This window comes from Pan paniscus, chromosome 5 (assembly GCF_029289425.2).
Source record: "Pan paniscus chromosome 5, NHGRI_mPanPan1-v2.0_pri, whole genome shotgun sequence".
NCBI classification, from domain to species: Eukaryota; Metazoa; Chordata; class Mammalia; order Primates; family Hominidae; genus Pan; species Pan paniscus.
In genome coordinates, this window is record NC_073254.2 from 108,068,457 (window position 1) to 108,084,953 (window position 16,497).

The 16,497-nt window shown below is 38.5% G+C and overlaps 1 long non-coding RNA gene across 2 annotated transcripts; it reads left to right on the top strand.

The window, feature by feature from the left end:
* The first annotated feature begins 1,970 nt into the window (after positions 1-1,970).
* Positions 1,971-8,510, top strand: LOC117980638 (uncharacterized). Of its 2 annotated transcripts, XR_008625710.2 has the most exons (5): positions 1,971-3,080; positions 5,111-5,283; positions 5,708-5,893; positions 7,302-7,483; positions 7,621-8,504. It is a non-coding gene; the product is annotated as an uncharacterized LOC117980638 (long non-coding RNA). The 2 variants fall into 2 exon arrangements; XR_004672058.3 differs by having other exon boundaries at positions 7,302-8,510.
* The last annotated feature ends 7,987 nt before the right edge of the window (positions 8,511-16,497 follow it).

Consider the following 16,497-nt stretch of genomic DNA (forward strand, 5'->3'; position numbering starts at 1 on the left):
ATATGATCCAGCAATCTCATATTTGAGTGTATATCCAAAGGAAATGAAATCAATATGTTGAAGGGATATCTGCACTCCCATGTTAATTGCAGCATTATTTACAATAGCCAAGATGTGGAATCAACCTAAGTACCCATGAATGGATCCACAGATGAAGAAAATGTGGTATGAATACACAATGAGACATTATTCAGCCTTTCAAAAAAGGAAATTCTCTTGTGACAATATGGATAAACTTGGAGGACATTATGCGAAGTGAAATAAGCCAGGCACAGAAAGACAAATGATCTTACTTATATGTGGAAACTTAAAAAAGTCTAACTCCTGGACATAGCATAGAACGAAGGTCACCAAAGGCTGCGGGGATGGGGGAGAAAATGGGAAGTTGTTAGTTAGTCAAAGGGTACAAAGTTTCAGTTAGTAGGAATAAGTTTTGAGATCTATTGCACAGCAGGGAGACTAGAATCAATAATAATGTATTGTATATTTCAAAGTAACTAAGAGTAAATTAAAAAATGACTCACCACAAAAAATGATAAAGTGAGGTGATAGATATGTTAATTAGCTGGATTTAGTTATTCCAGTTGGTATACATATGTGAAAACATCACATTGTGCCTCACAAATGTATACAATTATGAATTTTCAATGAAAAATATTCATTTTTAAAAATCAGTGATTGTATTATAGTCATATAAGAGATTATAAACATTTCCTATTAACATTAGGAAAAGCTTGATGAATGGTTTATGGGAACTCTGTACTGATTCTGCAACTTCTCTGTAAGTCTAAAATTATTTCAAAATTGAAAGTTAAAAATATCCTTTTGGCAGCAGTGTGGAGGATGAAGTAGAGAAGTAGGCTGGAGGGGGGTATTGTGGTAATCTGGGGTGAGGAAGGTCTGAAATCAGACCACAGCAGAAGGCCTGGAGGAGAGAAGAGGGTGGATGAGAGAAATTTAGGAGTGAGAGGAGTCAGGATTCAGTGACTGGATGAGGCTGGAGATGGAGCCATTACAGGGACAAGGCTTGCACGAAGTGATAATATTCTTCCTTTAGCAAGAGAAAGAAATTTAACTTTGAACCAGATGTGAGATAAGACCACATGTTAGAGGGTGTTTGAAGAAATTGAATGACTGCCTTCTAGCTGAGTAAGATTTTCAAGTGAAGTGTAACTGCGTCCAACCCTCTACCAAAAGAGAATACACAGCAGGACGGCTGCTTTCAAGACCAGAGGAGGGCCAGGGCTTTTTATGTGAGCACCATGAATTTGTGTATGAAGTAGGAAGAATGTGAGAGGAGTCACTAGACCCTACAGGAACTCACAAATTCTCAGGCGTGTGATGTTTCATGGAACCCTGAATGCTTCTTTGAAAATGATGGAATTCATATAGTAGCCTTAAGAAAGATTCATGAAGCGAGTGTTGTGTTAAACTCTAGTCTCAGAGTGTTAGTTCTAAATTATTCCCAGCCTTGGGTAAAATCCCTTAATGGTTTTTTTTCTTTATCATTTGATCAACTGCAGTGACCTAGAGCTGTCAGCTAGATTGAATTAGAGGGTTACCCTTCCTCAAGGAAGACAGGTGGAAATACACCGTACAAAGCCATTTCTCAGGGATAATTTATTTTCTCCTTTAATTCACGGCTGGCTATTTGATGGTAAGCTAATTGGCTGAATGTGAAATATTTAGATGTTTCATTTCATATGATATCCCAAATTGGTTTATTTTACCGGCTGAATTTACTGAATTAATCAATTATGTGACTGTCATCCAATTATTTTCCTGTCAACCATTCCAAAGGTGTGAACATTTCCAATAATGCTAAGAATTACTTCGAAAAGTTTGATGTAGTTTGTCTTTTAAAGGGTGTTTCAGAGGAGATAAGTATCCAAATATATATTAAAAATGTAAATCCTGTATTTCACATTGTATTATTGGGTGCATTTTTCTAATGATTTAAGAGATTAGATGAAAACTACTTCGGAAGCTATTGTTTCCCAAATCTTAGGCTTGGTAATAAGAGAAGAGGGAAACACAGCCAATTAAGAATGGTTTCTAGCCAGGCACTGTGTGTCATGCCTGAAATCCCGGCACTTTGGGAGGCCGAGGCGGATGGATCACCAGGTCAGGAGTTCAAGACCAGCCTGACCAAGATGGTGAAACCCTGTCTCCACTAAAAATACAAAAATTAGCTGGGTGTGGTGGCAGATGCCTATAATCTCAGCTACTTGGGAGGCTGAAGCAGGAGAATCGCTTCAACCCAGCGGGCAGAGGTTGCAGTGAGCTGAGATCACACCACTGTACTCCAGCCTGGTGGACAGAATGAGACTCTGTCTCACAAAAAAAAAAAAAAAAAGAATGCTTTCTGGGTGCATAAGACTGTAGATGTCATGAAGAGAGTAAGATAAAAGAGAAGAAAGAAAAAAATCAAAATGAAAAAAAGCATTGTCCTGGCCTTCCAGGAATTATAATAAAATGAAAGCGTAGTTGTCTATCTTATCTGTCTATAGAAAAAGAAAAATAGAACCGTGATTTTAGGATCAAGGGAAGTACAAATTGAACATTTTGAAAGTATGCATTTAAATGCTAAATAGGGGCTGGGCGCGGTGGCTCACACCTGTAATCCCAGCACTTTGTGAGGCCGAGGTGGGCAGATCACTTGAGGACAGGAATTCGAGACCATCCTGGCCAATATAGTGGAACCCTGTCTCTACTAAAAATAATAATAATAAAATTAAAAAATAAAAATTAGACAGGAGCGGTGGCAGGCACTTGTAATCCCAGCTACTCAGGAGGCTGTGGCAGGAGAATCGCATGAACCCGGGAGGTGAAGGTTGCAGTGAGTCAAGATTGCGCCACTGCACTCCAGCCTGGGCGACAGAGGGAGGCTCCATCTTAAAAAAAAAAAGTGCTAAATAGGAACATATTTATAAACACCCACAATAATAATGCCTTTTTGTTTTCTAAGGTGCAAAGAAGATGATAAAATATAATCACGAAAAGTCAGATGAAAACACAAGCCTCCAGGAAAGTTGCAGCCAACCAATTTCACAATCTTGTTCCAGGAGTGCCTGACCCAGGTAATAACTTTGATTCACAACTCAGACATTAGAAAAAGGAGCTATGGAAATTAATCTAATGGACAACATAGTTGTTTGAATTTTTACATCGGAAATGTCTGAATCTCCATCTTCCTAAGGGAGACACTTCGGAGGCAGTCATACTGACAGTTGTAGTACTGAAACCTGTGTTGTCCTGTCACTAAACTGTAAAATGCAAGATGTTTGGAAGACTAACACATAAACTGGCCCAAACTGGTCAGGATGATTGTTTTCCTATCTTTTCTCACCATGTTGTAGTCTATCAAAAAGAGCTGTAGTCTGCTTCTGGATAGAAAAAAAGAAGTTTTTTGACAGGCCATCACAAAACAGCTATTTTAAAATAAGCAGTAGATTTTAATCTTAGTAGACTAAGGGTGGCTTTTGTCACACACTTTTGACTACCTAAATTGAAGGCTTTCAAAAGGAAAACATTCAAAAGAACCCCCAGTGAGTCAGCAAAGACTTTGAAAAGATTGTGTATATTTTCTAAAGCATATTTTTAAAAAATCATGTACAGGGGGAAAGTGTAGAACATGTACCCACAAGAGCTAAATTTAAAAAGTGTGCGTACAGTGAACACATGCGTAGCATATGGATGCGGCTGACGGAAGAGGGCCTGGCCTCCATTCAAGACACCACTCACAGCAGATGCACCGTCATAAATTTGAGCTACACAGCCACATCCTCGCTGGTCAGGTTCCAGTCAGTTGTCTTTGAATCCAGTATGGTTAATGCACCCTCAAACTCCAGTTTTCATTTTGGTAGGAGGGAAGAGAAATTCCTATGTGCAAAAGCCAAATTGCACATATCCCAGACTGATAAATAGTCATTCATTCTTTACCTCTTGCGAGACATTGGCAAGTAAAATCCCTGGCAACTTTTCATTTCAGCTTTTTAGCCTAACAGATTTTGCCCATTGTCTGTCATCTCATTCCAACATGCATCAAGGATGGACAGTCAGACTTGATAGGATTACCACGTTTTCTAGTATTAAATAATATTTCTCAAACAAATTAAAAGGCTCTGAATGTAACAAGTAGTAAGAAAACCCTTACTACTTTTCCTTTTGTGTTCTCTCGACACCCCAAAAAAGTACTACATTCATTTATTTGCTGGTGAGGTTCTTGGGTGTTCACTTAAAATGGTGACACAGGTGCTAAAACATTTTTAACATATTTGTGAAATATGTAAGTATCTTACAATTCAAATCAAATATTTGAATTATCTCTATATAGACCTAAAGATGAAGTAGTTTATTACTGTTCTCTGCAGATTCATGCAATAACTGAGGACTTTGATGATGAAAGGTGCAGTGTTCAGCCAGACCAGCAACGGGTGAAACGTACCGTCTCCACAAATCAAATAGATGGTCGTCTTTGGTCCTCACTGGATGGGTAGAGCAGATGTTGGTAGGGAGGGGCCTGCTTTGCACAATCCTTTGGACAAATAATTTGATAACTTTGGCAGAATTGAATCTACTAATTTGATTCTTAGAATTCTAGGTGGTGGAACAGTACCAGATGCCTCACAAAATATTAGCATCCATGTTTAACTGCTCCTCATCACATCCTCTTCACTCCTCTTTGGGGAGCTTCATTTTAAATTAGATGCAGCTGCGGAGTAAAAGATTTCTTTCATGTTCCTATTTAGTATGAAAACAATAGCAAAAATAAACATTCAATTTCCTAACTTTTCGGAATTCTTCCTTTGGCTTTGACTTTTTTTTTTTTAATGGGAGAGGGACGGTTTGATAGGGTGCTGTTTTAGAGACCATCTAACAGAAATTCCATGGAGAACTATTCGTTTTTCACATTCTTCCAGCAAAATTCACTAAATGTGCCTGAGGTGCTCATTTCAAAAATTGCATATAAGCAGGTTATTTTCTCTAATTCTGACAAGTTTCAATCACATATTTATTTCATTTGATTCATTTTAGTGAAGTGGACATTAATCCTACTTTGTTTAATTTCATTGCTCAAGGAATTAATGTGTCATCTGTTGGTTACTAGGTTTCAAAAGAGAAGGGAAAAAAAACACTTGGAAAAAATGGAAGTTTCATCTCTGGCCTGCATTACAGCTTCTGGCATATTTTTAGATGCCAATAAGTAATGTCAAAGAAACAGCTGTTAAAATGATCCTGCTTAACAGCCATAAAGGAATGAAGATTTCCACAGAGAGCTTTGTGAGTATACCTGGCATGTGTATCATTGTTTGACTTATTTCCACTTGATAATCAGGGAAGTTTAATTCTCCTTTCTCTCTTTCTCATTCTCCTCTTGCCATGAGTTTTCTTTTCTTTTGTCATAGCCTTGCAAGTTGCAAGGAATTGCTGTTTTTCAGCTCCCTACAGTGAAATAATGGGAAACAGGAAGTCTACTCTCTTTGTGTCATTTGGGATAACTCATTCTGGAGTTTGTTTCTTGAGTTACATTTGCCTATAGATACAAAGTGATCTAAAGGGCAAACCAGAAAGGGAAAGCCTAGAATAGCCTCTTTGTCTGGGACCTTTCAAATCTCTGCAGTCATTAATACTTTATCGACTACCTGTGGAATAAGAAATGTCTGGGTTGGCTGCTTCTAGCAAAAAAAGTTTATTTTCCCTTCAGATCAGTCTCCGTGGAGCTGCCATTTCCTGCTGACTGCGAGACAAGATGGAGTGCCAGATTGTCATTTAGTTTAACTCCATGGAAATGAGGCAAGGGAATCTGACCATGATTAAACCTTTGCATCCAGCAAAAGAACACAGGGCAATCAAGGAAACCTTCTGCTGGCCCTCGGGGGACAGACTGTTGGTAAGTTTGCAAGACGTGTTAGGCTGGCAGACGGGGAGTCCCCAGGAACACAGAGGTGACAAAAACTCTTAGCATTCATTTATTCAGACCTTTCATTATGCCAGAATCGAAGCACTTCCTTTAAGGAGGCTGCCCTAAAGATATGGCTAGCTTTTATGACCAAGAAAAGGTAAACAGAAAAACAGACCCATCAGAGGAATGACCAACCACAATGCTCAGGAGAGGTCTAGCACAACTCAACCATTCCAGCTGTTTTCCTGACTTCTGTGTGTGTACATACATGTACACACACACACACACCTTTGTCAACCTCAGTTTTGCAAGTCTCTTGTTCAATTGCTTGTATAGGACTTAGAGGAAAGAGAAATGAGCATCAAAATAAACTTCTTTCTTTCTCTTTCTCTCCAGTTCTTAATTCTTAAATTCCCTAGTTTAAATGAAACAATTTTAAAAGACAAATTTACTTAGAGCAATAATAGCCACTTTAAAAAATTTGTAAAGTATCTTTTAAAATTCATTATAAAAGCATATTTTGCGTGTCAATTTTGCAGATAGATTTAAAAATTTTCTGGGTTCCCCAAAACATTTTTGTTTGTCTTTTCACATTTGCTTGTAATATGTGTAACAGCAATGTGGACCTAGCCATTACGTGCACCTAGACCTAAAAGTGTATAATGTGGTTCAGGTTTTGTGGGTTGAAATTTAAATTTCCATAAATTATCTTGCTCACAGTCCAATTTCTGTTAAGCACCAATTTAATTTCTTGCAGGTCTCAGGCTTGTGGCTTCATGCTAATTTGTCAGGCTGCTGGTGTTGTATTGATTAAGTAGTTATATTCTTAAGGACTTTTCAACTAATAGCAAATTTATATTTATTAGTTAGCTGGACAGAATAGGAATACTCAGCATGTTGCCCAAGTTTCAGTTTAGCACTTAATTTTGCAAACTGTTTTACACTGCTATTTTTGCAAATTATTTCCCACAACAGTCCTGTGAGATAGGCTAACGATGTTGTCCAGAAGCTGTCTAGGTTTTAGAAATGGTACATGATGTGTCCTGAGACAGCAGCAGAGCCAAGATTAGAATTCACAGTTCCTGGGGCTCAGGCAGCCACGCCTTGCCACCCATTCAATATGTCCACCCCCTTCTTTTAATTATATTAAGTTTCAGTGCCACTGCAGAGTAACAGATTAAGATAAAATAACACCGTTCAAATGGAAATGGAGTCCATATCCGCAAAGGCAGAGCCTGGCATTCAGTGTCCTGAGTGGTGCCTCTTGAGGGGCTGAATGCTCCCTTTCCTCTGCAGTCCCCTAGAGAAATGGCTCCCTGACAAGCTCTTTCTAGCCCTCTTCTGAGTCAGGATGTTTGAACTGAAAAATTATTTAGTTCAACTCCTTGTTTTGCAGATACGGAAAGCCAGGTCCGGAGAGATTGAGTTTTGCCCAAAGCCTCAATGCAAAATTGGGTCAGTGTCATGGGAAGAACCCAAATCTCCAGATGCTGCCTTCAGCACTCTGTTCCCTGAACTACCCTGTTTCTCAAGACTGGCTCCTGAACCACTTTCCATGGAGTTAGAAAGTGAATGGAGGTATCAGTCATTGTCCATACAGCATGAATTTGGGGGGTTTTCTAATTTAAAGGAAGCCTAGGGCTTCACATAGCTTGTAGACAGAAGATGAGATTAAAGTAAAATAACTGATAAGTAATATTTTCTATTTCATCAAGTAATGTTACCAGCTGTGTAATGAGAGCTATGTCTACAAAATCCAGAACGAATTGGAGACTTCAAATGTTACTGCAGATAGCTAAATCAAACTAATTATCCGGGCCTCAAATAGAACTTTGTGGTCTGAATGAGATGGAGAATAATTTGTACTGTAAGTAAATTCTGTTTCTTCATTGTGAGAAACACACATTCACCTGTCCAAACCCAAAGAATGGACTCAGAGACACGAAGAACAGTGAAAGCAAGACTTTTAATGGTGGTCTTGCAAGATAGGGTGTTTGGTAGGTAGGCACATCCCGGGCAGTTACAGAAGGTAATTTATCTCCTAGCATGCAAGTCCCTCCCTTAGTTCCTCATTGGTTGAGTACTGTGGGGTTACAATCTTCCCGGATGTCGCCTAAGTTTCATGATCCCCCTTATAAGGTTATACCCCACCCCCCTCCCTGCTTAAGTTTCGATTTCCCGATAATGAAACTTTCTTCCCTTTTATGGGCTGACCCCTCCTCTACATTCTGTTCACTTATCGTGACCTTCTAGGTGCATGAGATGTGCGGTTTGTTACATCCACAGGCTGGCCACCAGTACTTAGATTTATCATGCCTTGAAAATGGACCATTTAAAATGTTTTTTCACATTCATGATAATCGTTAATATGTAAAAATGTTGGGTGAGAAGGCCCAAGTTAGAAAAAAATAACCCAGTGCAATACATGCTTTTGAAAATGTATCCTGGGACCAGAGCTTCCCATACGTCAGTGATTCACATACAACTGCCACCATTTTTACCATATCTGCATGTTTCCATTAAATTCACTTTTTAATATAAGTAAATGTATGAAAAAAGAAAGCTTTGTAAAACTATAACATGGAAAACCAGTATAATTTGCCAAAATCAATTAAAGTAAATTTGCAATTATAAAAACTTTTAAAAGTTTATGTGTGCTTTTATTAGAACCATCTTATGCATGACCAGCAGTGTGTATACTGTGCCTTGGGAGACGTTGGTCTAGGCTAGCAGTTATCAATATTTTTTAGAGGTAGGGGGAGGAAACTCAGAACCATTCTATTTGGCCTCACACAGATAGGTACTTGGAAAAGAAGTATATTTTCATCATCTTACAAAACTGTAGATATTCTTCTTTGGTTCTGCAACAAAGCTCAATAATATAGATTATGAAACGAAATCAATGAACTTTTACTTTAAAATCTATTGGTCTACCTTGCACTTTGAATGAATTTCTTTACCCATGCCTCATTTTGTAAAAGGATGCATTGATTATTTGGAAAACATTGTTTTGCTGGGCCATGCAGAGCTTCCAAATTTTGGCAAAAAATCATATTTTTTAATATCACCACCAGCCATGTAAGGAAAGTATTTAAACTTTGGAAATCTTGTTAATCTCATGGTGGCAGATACAAGTTTCCAAAATTCTAATTTTTACCTGAAAGCTCCCACTTTATTATTTAGGACAAATACTGAAAAACACAGGTTCTTTTTTTCCCTTCAGTTGAGAGGTCCACTTAGTTCATTTTCAAGAAAATGTCATACCAAAGTCTCAATAATCATAGTTTGTCTGCAAGTTAAACTTCCTCAAATCAAAGTTAGTAAGTCTGAAAGTCTTAACAGAAAACTGGTTGGTGCTTTGTGACAAAGGTGGCTAGGTCAGCTGCAACTCAGCCACACAGGTGGTTTTCCTTGAGACAACCGTTGTACTTTGGTATGAAGCAGTACTTCATGTGTGCACTACATTTCATCACACAAAATATTTAAAACACGTGTATTCAAGGGTTGAAATTTAATAAAATCAATAACTGCTTCATCAAAGACACTCTTAGTTAAATTGGTGCTTTTTTTCCTTTTTTTTTTTTTTTTTTGCTACGAGTGTATGATATTGAAGAATACAATGACTATAAGCAAAGTTTGGTGCCACTGCCTTGATGCGTATTAAGGGGCCAGTGGTTTTATTCACCATTGCTTTAGCACTATCAGTGCAAAAGTCAACCCTGACAGGCAAATAACATCTTGATATTAGTGTGAATATCGTTCTGATCTCACAAATCCCCCGAAAGGATCTTGTTGACCTTCAAGGATCTGTGGCCACACTTTGAAAGCTGCTGATTTAGGCCAATTTGTAAAATTAAGGGAAAAGGAAAGGAATCTAATTTATTATACATCTTATAAACATTATGTTATGAACTGAATTGTGTCCTCCCAAAATTCGTATGTTGCAGTCCCACCACCCAGAATTTAACCATATTTAGAGACAAGTCCTTGCAAGAATTTAAAGGGAGGCCATTAGGGTGGGGCCCCAATCCAATATGACCGGTGTCCTTATAAGAAGAGGAAGAGACACCAGGGACACAAGTATACAAGGGACAACCATATGAAAAAGCAGCAAGAGGATGGCCATCTGCAAGCCGAGTGGCCTTAGAGGAATCCACTCCTGCTAGGACCTTGATCTTGGACTTCCAGCCTCCAAAACTGTCAGAAAATACATTTCTGTTGTTTAAGCCACCCATTCTGGGGCATCTTATTGTGGCAGCTCTAGCAAACTAATACATATTGGCATCATATGATGACATGATGATACATAAATGATGACATTTATGATGCTGTCATCATAAAAACTTTGAAGTACATATTGTCATCCTCATTTTATGGAGGTGGTGGTGGAAGCTCGGGGAAGATAGGTAATTTGCCAAGCTCATTCTGCTAAGAGAGGAAAAAGCCAAAATTCAGATGTGACTGCAAAGCCAGAAGTCCCAGAGCTAGTGCATGAGTGAGCTCAGATAGAAATTCAGATCCCAGTGCTCCGTCTGTGACATCAAGTTGCCCTGTAGAAGTGAGAATGTTGTTTCCTACTAATGATCCTAATAAATAGAAAACCTAAGTTGTAAATAAACAATTTCTACTAACAGTACAATGTAAATACTACTGTAATGAATGATTTTACAAAATTTTATTTCTGCTGTATGGACACTGCATTAAAAAAAAATTATAAATAGGCAGAGACCAGTGTGACTCAAACACAGAATTTTATCACAAATACAAACTACAAAAACCAATCCTACCCTTATTTCTCTAATAGACACGTCTGGAGGAACTAAACCAACAACTTAAAGAAATAAATAAATGACCTAACACCTCCTGCTGGAACCTGTGACCTCTCTTTGCCTGTTCTTGTAATGTGCCATTGATTGGCCAGTCGGAAGGGACACTGTTTCAGCAGCCTGCTGTCCATGAGAGAATGACTTCTTTCTCCACTTGGTGTCTCAGTTGACCCCTCAGGAGGTGTGGCTGAGAGTTCAGCATCAAATGGCTTTTAACACCTGGGTTTCATTCTGAATCTCCCTCAAGTCCCAGCAGTAATGAAGCAATTGTATGTCCTGCCATAATAAATCTGAATCAAAGTGAAGCCAGTACCCCCTTCCTTCCAGGGAGCAGAGTAGATCAGTTAAGACAGACTAGGAGCATTTTGTGCAGTGCTCTGATCGGAAGGATGGAAGCTCCATCCTTTGGCAGAGAGCAACTCTGAGTGCTTTTCCTGTGCAGGTTGCCATTTGTATTAGAAATTTGACTGCAAAAGAGTTTAAGCATTATTGGTGAATTTCTAATCCTTTATTTCAAAGTTCTTGCTTCAGCGATGTCTTATTTATTTATTTATTTTTGCATTTAGAATTAATTCAACTGCAAAAAAAGTGCACATCTACCAAATATCAAGCATTGCATTAGATACCAGGGGTCTTAAGAAGGATAAGTAGGACATGGATTTTTTTCTCAAAGAAATTTTATTGTCTGTTTGTGTTATCAGAATTCAGAATGCCATTGCCTCATTAGCCTGTTTCATTGTATTTGTAGTATTTGTCAATGTCAGACAGTCTTTTATTTATTTATTAATGTACTTGTTGTCCATTTCCACAACCAGAATGAAGCTCCGCAAAGGTATGTATTGTGTCTGCTTTGCTTTTTACTGTGTTATCAGATCTGGAATAGTGCCATGACACAGTGTAGACATCCATTAAGAATGAATAATCTGGCCAGGCGCAGTGGCTCATGCCTGTAATCCCAGCACTTTGCGAGGCCGAGGCAGGCGGATCACCTGAGGTCGGGAGTTGGAGACCAGCCTGGCCAACATGGTGAAACCCTGACTCTACTAAAAATACAAAATTAGCTGGGCATGGTGGCACGTGCCTGTAGTCCCAGCTACTCGGGAGGCTGAGGCAGGAGAATCGCTTGAACCCAGGAGGCGGAGGTTGCAGTGAGCCAAGATGATGCCACCACTGCACTCTAGCCTGGGCGACAAGAGCAAAACTCTGTCTCAAAAAAAAAAAAAGAATGAATAATTTACAGCTAACTAACATTGGTACAGTGTACTGACTAGGTCTGAGTAGTTTGGGAACGTTAAGTCTTTTTTTTCTTTAAAGACAGAAGTATAATGACTAAGTTTAAAGGATGGACACCATCTTACCCTATACACTTGTATTTTGTTAGAAGAGATTTTGTTTCAAGACTGGCCTGGGCAACATAGTGAGACCCTGCATCCATTAATATTAAAAACAAACAAACAAAAAAAACAAGGGCCTGGCGCTGTGGCTCATGCCTGTAATCCCAGCACTTTGAGAGGTCAGAGGCAGGCGGATCACGAGGTTGGGAGATCGAGACCATCCTGGCCAACATGATGAAACCCCATCTCTACTAAATATACAAAAATTAGCTGGGTGTAATGGCGCGTGCCTGTAATCTCAGCTACTCGGGAGGCTGAGGCAGGAGAATTGCTTGAGCCTGGGAGGCAGAGGTTGCAGTGAGCTGAGATGGCGCCACTGCCCTCCAGCCTGGCGACAGAGCAAGACTCCGTCTCAAACAAAACAAAACAAAAAAACAAAATGAAGAGATTTAGGAATATCTGTTAAAACCCATCTGAAGCCGCAGTGCTCTAATAGCTAAAGTGGTTTCCACAAATTATCAATGGAGCAAAGAAATTCTTTTCCAAGAATTCTTTCCTGAGAATCTCTTTAACCTATTTCCTTGGTTGAAAAAGTAGAAAATGTTTTCATAGGGATGAGCTGTGCAAACCTAATGCCCAAAACATCTGACACTCTTATCTTGAATGACACAGTAGAATTTAAAGAACTTGTCATCAAGTGGTCTTTCACAAAAACCTCTGTGGACAACATCTGCCATTTTGAGAATTTTTACAACCAGAACTGGCTCCGACCTTGCACATCACTTCTTCAGCAAAAATTCTATCTCCCAAGTCACCTTCTCTGCACCTACTGAGGGATATACATCTCCTTATGGTTTTTGGCATTGGAGTAAGAAAATAAACTGGTGATGGGTAATGTGATTATGTATCCTTGGACCTTTCATCTATAGTCTTGATTCTGCACATAGAGCATGCACATGCATGTATGTGTGTGGGTGTGGGTAGAGGCATGTGGGTTGGTCCTTTGAAGAATGAGATTCTGCAGTTTTCTGCAGTGGACATTTCCTACCTGTGGCTGGCCCAGATGGTAAGAATACTATGTGTCCTTTCTGGCTTTGACTGCTGAGAATGTTACAGTGAGTTTCATTATTTATGCTTTTTTTTGGAGTATTAAACATGTCAAATTTGGTGTAGTTAAGAGGCACTCGTAGAAAGTTTTTTTTTAAAGGTCTCTGCATATAAGATGCTTCCATAGCAAGTCATAGAAAAAATTCCCAAGTTTCAGTGTTGACAGATGGTGTTACTCTGCAGTATAAGCAGCAATGTCCTCACGAGACTATTGATTTTATTTGTGAAATATAAATCCCTAAACAATGACGGATGGGCTGGTGAGAAGTGCTTCTTTAATAATTCAATGATTTCATTAAACGATCTGGTCCTAAGTAAAACAGAGTTGGCAAGATACCTGACCATGGACTGCATTTAAGTCTCATATAAAAATAAGACCATGGTCTACTTTTGTTCATGTTTGTCTATTTTGTTTGCTTCAAGATAAAAGGAAGTCTTTCAGTGTGTGAAATCTAAGAAATAGGGCAAACGACATCAGATTCTTCCAAGTGTCTCATAGCAGCCATTTTAAGTTCAGTCTGCCCACATTCAAGGCAATGGCTTGGTTCATTTGCTTACTAGGTAAGCTTGAACATTGATTTATTTTGCCTGCTGCTATTTAGCTTTCTGTTTTCTTAGCAGGTTCCCATCTCAATGGAGCATGGACAGTTTGTAGGAAGTAGAAGCCGATTTGATTCCAACACAGCACTTTACTACAGCTAAGAAGGACATATTACCCAAAGTCATCTTCTGATGTGCCAGAAGCAACAACCAAGAAGAATTCTAAGGGGCAAATAAACAACCTGAAACTAAATCACAGATACTCCTGGAAACACAATTTGAATTAGCCCAAGTGTGTCTGTGCATTTGTGTATTTGTTGTTTATGCACGACAAAGTCCTACAAAATCAAATTGATTTACTTTACCTTGATTTACTTTAGAAAAAAAATTAAAATATCAGCAAATTCATATTTAGGTTTGCCTTCACAAAGGAGTTATAAACTTAATGTTTTGTATATTTAATTTGTTATCTTAATTAGGGACTCGTAGATCATCAAAGAGATGTTAAAATAATACAATCAAGAGTCATAGAGTAACACGTACAATTTATTTTTTGGCAAGACTCAGAAAAAACAATTTGATATGTTAATGGATCCTAATGGGCAATAGCTATTAATTAAATAAATAACCCATTAGACTGAGAAGTGAAGTGTCAGTACAAGGACAATGTACTAAAATTGCTGAAGAATAGCAATTAACTTACAGTATTTAGTGGTGGCACAGATATTTATATTTGGTTTTGTAGATATTTGTGTCAGCTATATCAAATTAATTAAATTAAACCAGCAACTATTTAATAAATCTCTACAATGTGTGCAGTGCTATGCTAGGCATTTGGAATAAAGCAAAAAAGTAGACAACCTGATCTAGACTCTTGGGGAAAATATAGTATAGTAGGGAGAGGCAAGATGTAAGTAATTTTAATATATAATGATTGTGCATGTTGACATATTAAAAATGTTTTAAGGTATTACACCATCAATTCTTTACCACTTTTATCACTGTCCATCATGACTTACTAACAATTGTTGAGGAAAAATAATGCTGGGGTAGGGCCTGGGGATAACCAAGAAGGTGTAAATCCTGGCCTCTGCTCAGGAAGCCAATGATCTAATTTGGAAGATTGATTGCTAAATGAAATCTTTGCCGACACAGAAAGTCCCATGAATAGGAAAGGGAGAGAGAGCTAAGGGCTAGGATATTCTGGCAAGTTTGTGGAGGTGAACTGGAGCTTGAAGTACAGGTGGAATGTGACTAAACAGAGAGGGGAGGTGGTGGCTCAGGTGGGGACGATGGCCAGAGCCAGCTTCATTGTGAGGCATTAGGGGTGAGGCTGCAGAAGAGATTTATGTAATGCAGCCACAATGTTGTGCAATCTGGTGATTGAAGAATTTGGACTCGGCTTTCCTGAGGAGAGTGACAGAATCAAAGTGGTTGTAGAAAGATGTTGATCAGATTGAAGGGTGCTGGGGAGATCTGTGGTAGGGAGTAGGAGCTAGAAGGCAGCAAGACTGGCTGGAGGCCCTTGTGAGGGGATAAGAGATGAACATGATTTCCTAAACCAGATCACAGCCTTTTTAAGGGAAAGGGAAATGCCTTGCTTTTCCTTGTTTCCTTGTTTTTCCTGTACATTCAGTCCAGAATGTATAATGCTGTGGAATAACCCCTTGTAAAGCCACTGACTTATGAGACTATCTAAAGACAGGTGCTGACCTTTGCCGCTGATAACTGTATTTGGCCTCCTGGAACAAGAGTGCCTCATGAATAAAACAAGTTAGAGAAACCTAAGGAGATTCAAGCAGAGGTCACTCTATAGTGAGGTGATAAATTTTGTGACCGATATGGAGGCCTAGCTTAGTCGCAGGCAATCATTACTGAATTATCTGGTGATAACAGGAGGTGAAGAAAATGTGCATTCTAAGCACAATGCAAATGCGAATCACTAGCTTCCTGGAGATCTGATCAAATAAAACTTAAGTTTTAATTAAACTGTGACCAAATTAATTAAAAGTTACTATACTGTGTGATAGATAATTATCAACTAGAATGTTGCTTATTTTGCTGCAGCATCCTGATTTCTTTATCTTCCTGTTCTGAAAATGTAAAAATCCTTTTAGTCTTTTAGATGAGTCACAAGCAAAAAAAAAAAAATTAAGTTAGCAGGATGTATTAAACATTAATTTAAGCACAATCATGAAAACCTGAAATTTTCTTTTTTCTCTAGCTATGTTTTAAGTTCTTGACATAATTTTTACAATGGCACATCTATTTTTTATGAGTTTTTAATAAAATGTAATAATAGCAACTAATAATGTTAACGATAATAATGATAACTGTCATTTCTCTCTCCTCAGGATCATTTTGTGCTGAGCGTTCATAACTGAGTCATAGCTGTCTGTGTTAAAGGATTGTTCCCAGGTTTTATTTATCTTGTTCAGCCTTTTAATTCAATTGGTTTCTTGGCTGATTTGTCTCCCAGTGTGATTAATCAATGAGAACTAGGGGCCCAATTCACGTTTTCACTTAAGTCGATTGAAATGTTGAGTGTGGTTGTGGTTGTTTAGGAGATAAAACAGGGTCACTGACTTACAACATCATTTCTTCTTGGTTTTATGCCTTAACTGTATTTTCCCCAGCAGAATCTGGTAACTGTTTCTCTCAGTTATGGAAGCCTACAGGGAGAGGAAAGGTAGGTAGAGATTTCTCTTCAGTGACGATTTCCATTAATTTTGTTATTTCTCATCAACAATTGGTGTATACCCAAAGGCGATCAAAGTGTAAGTAA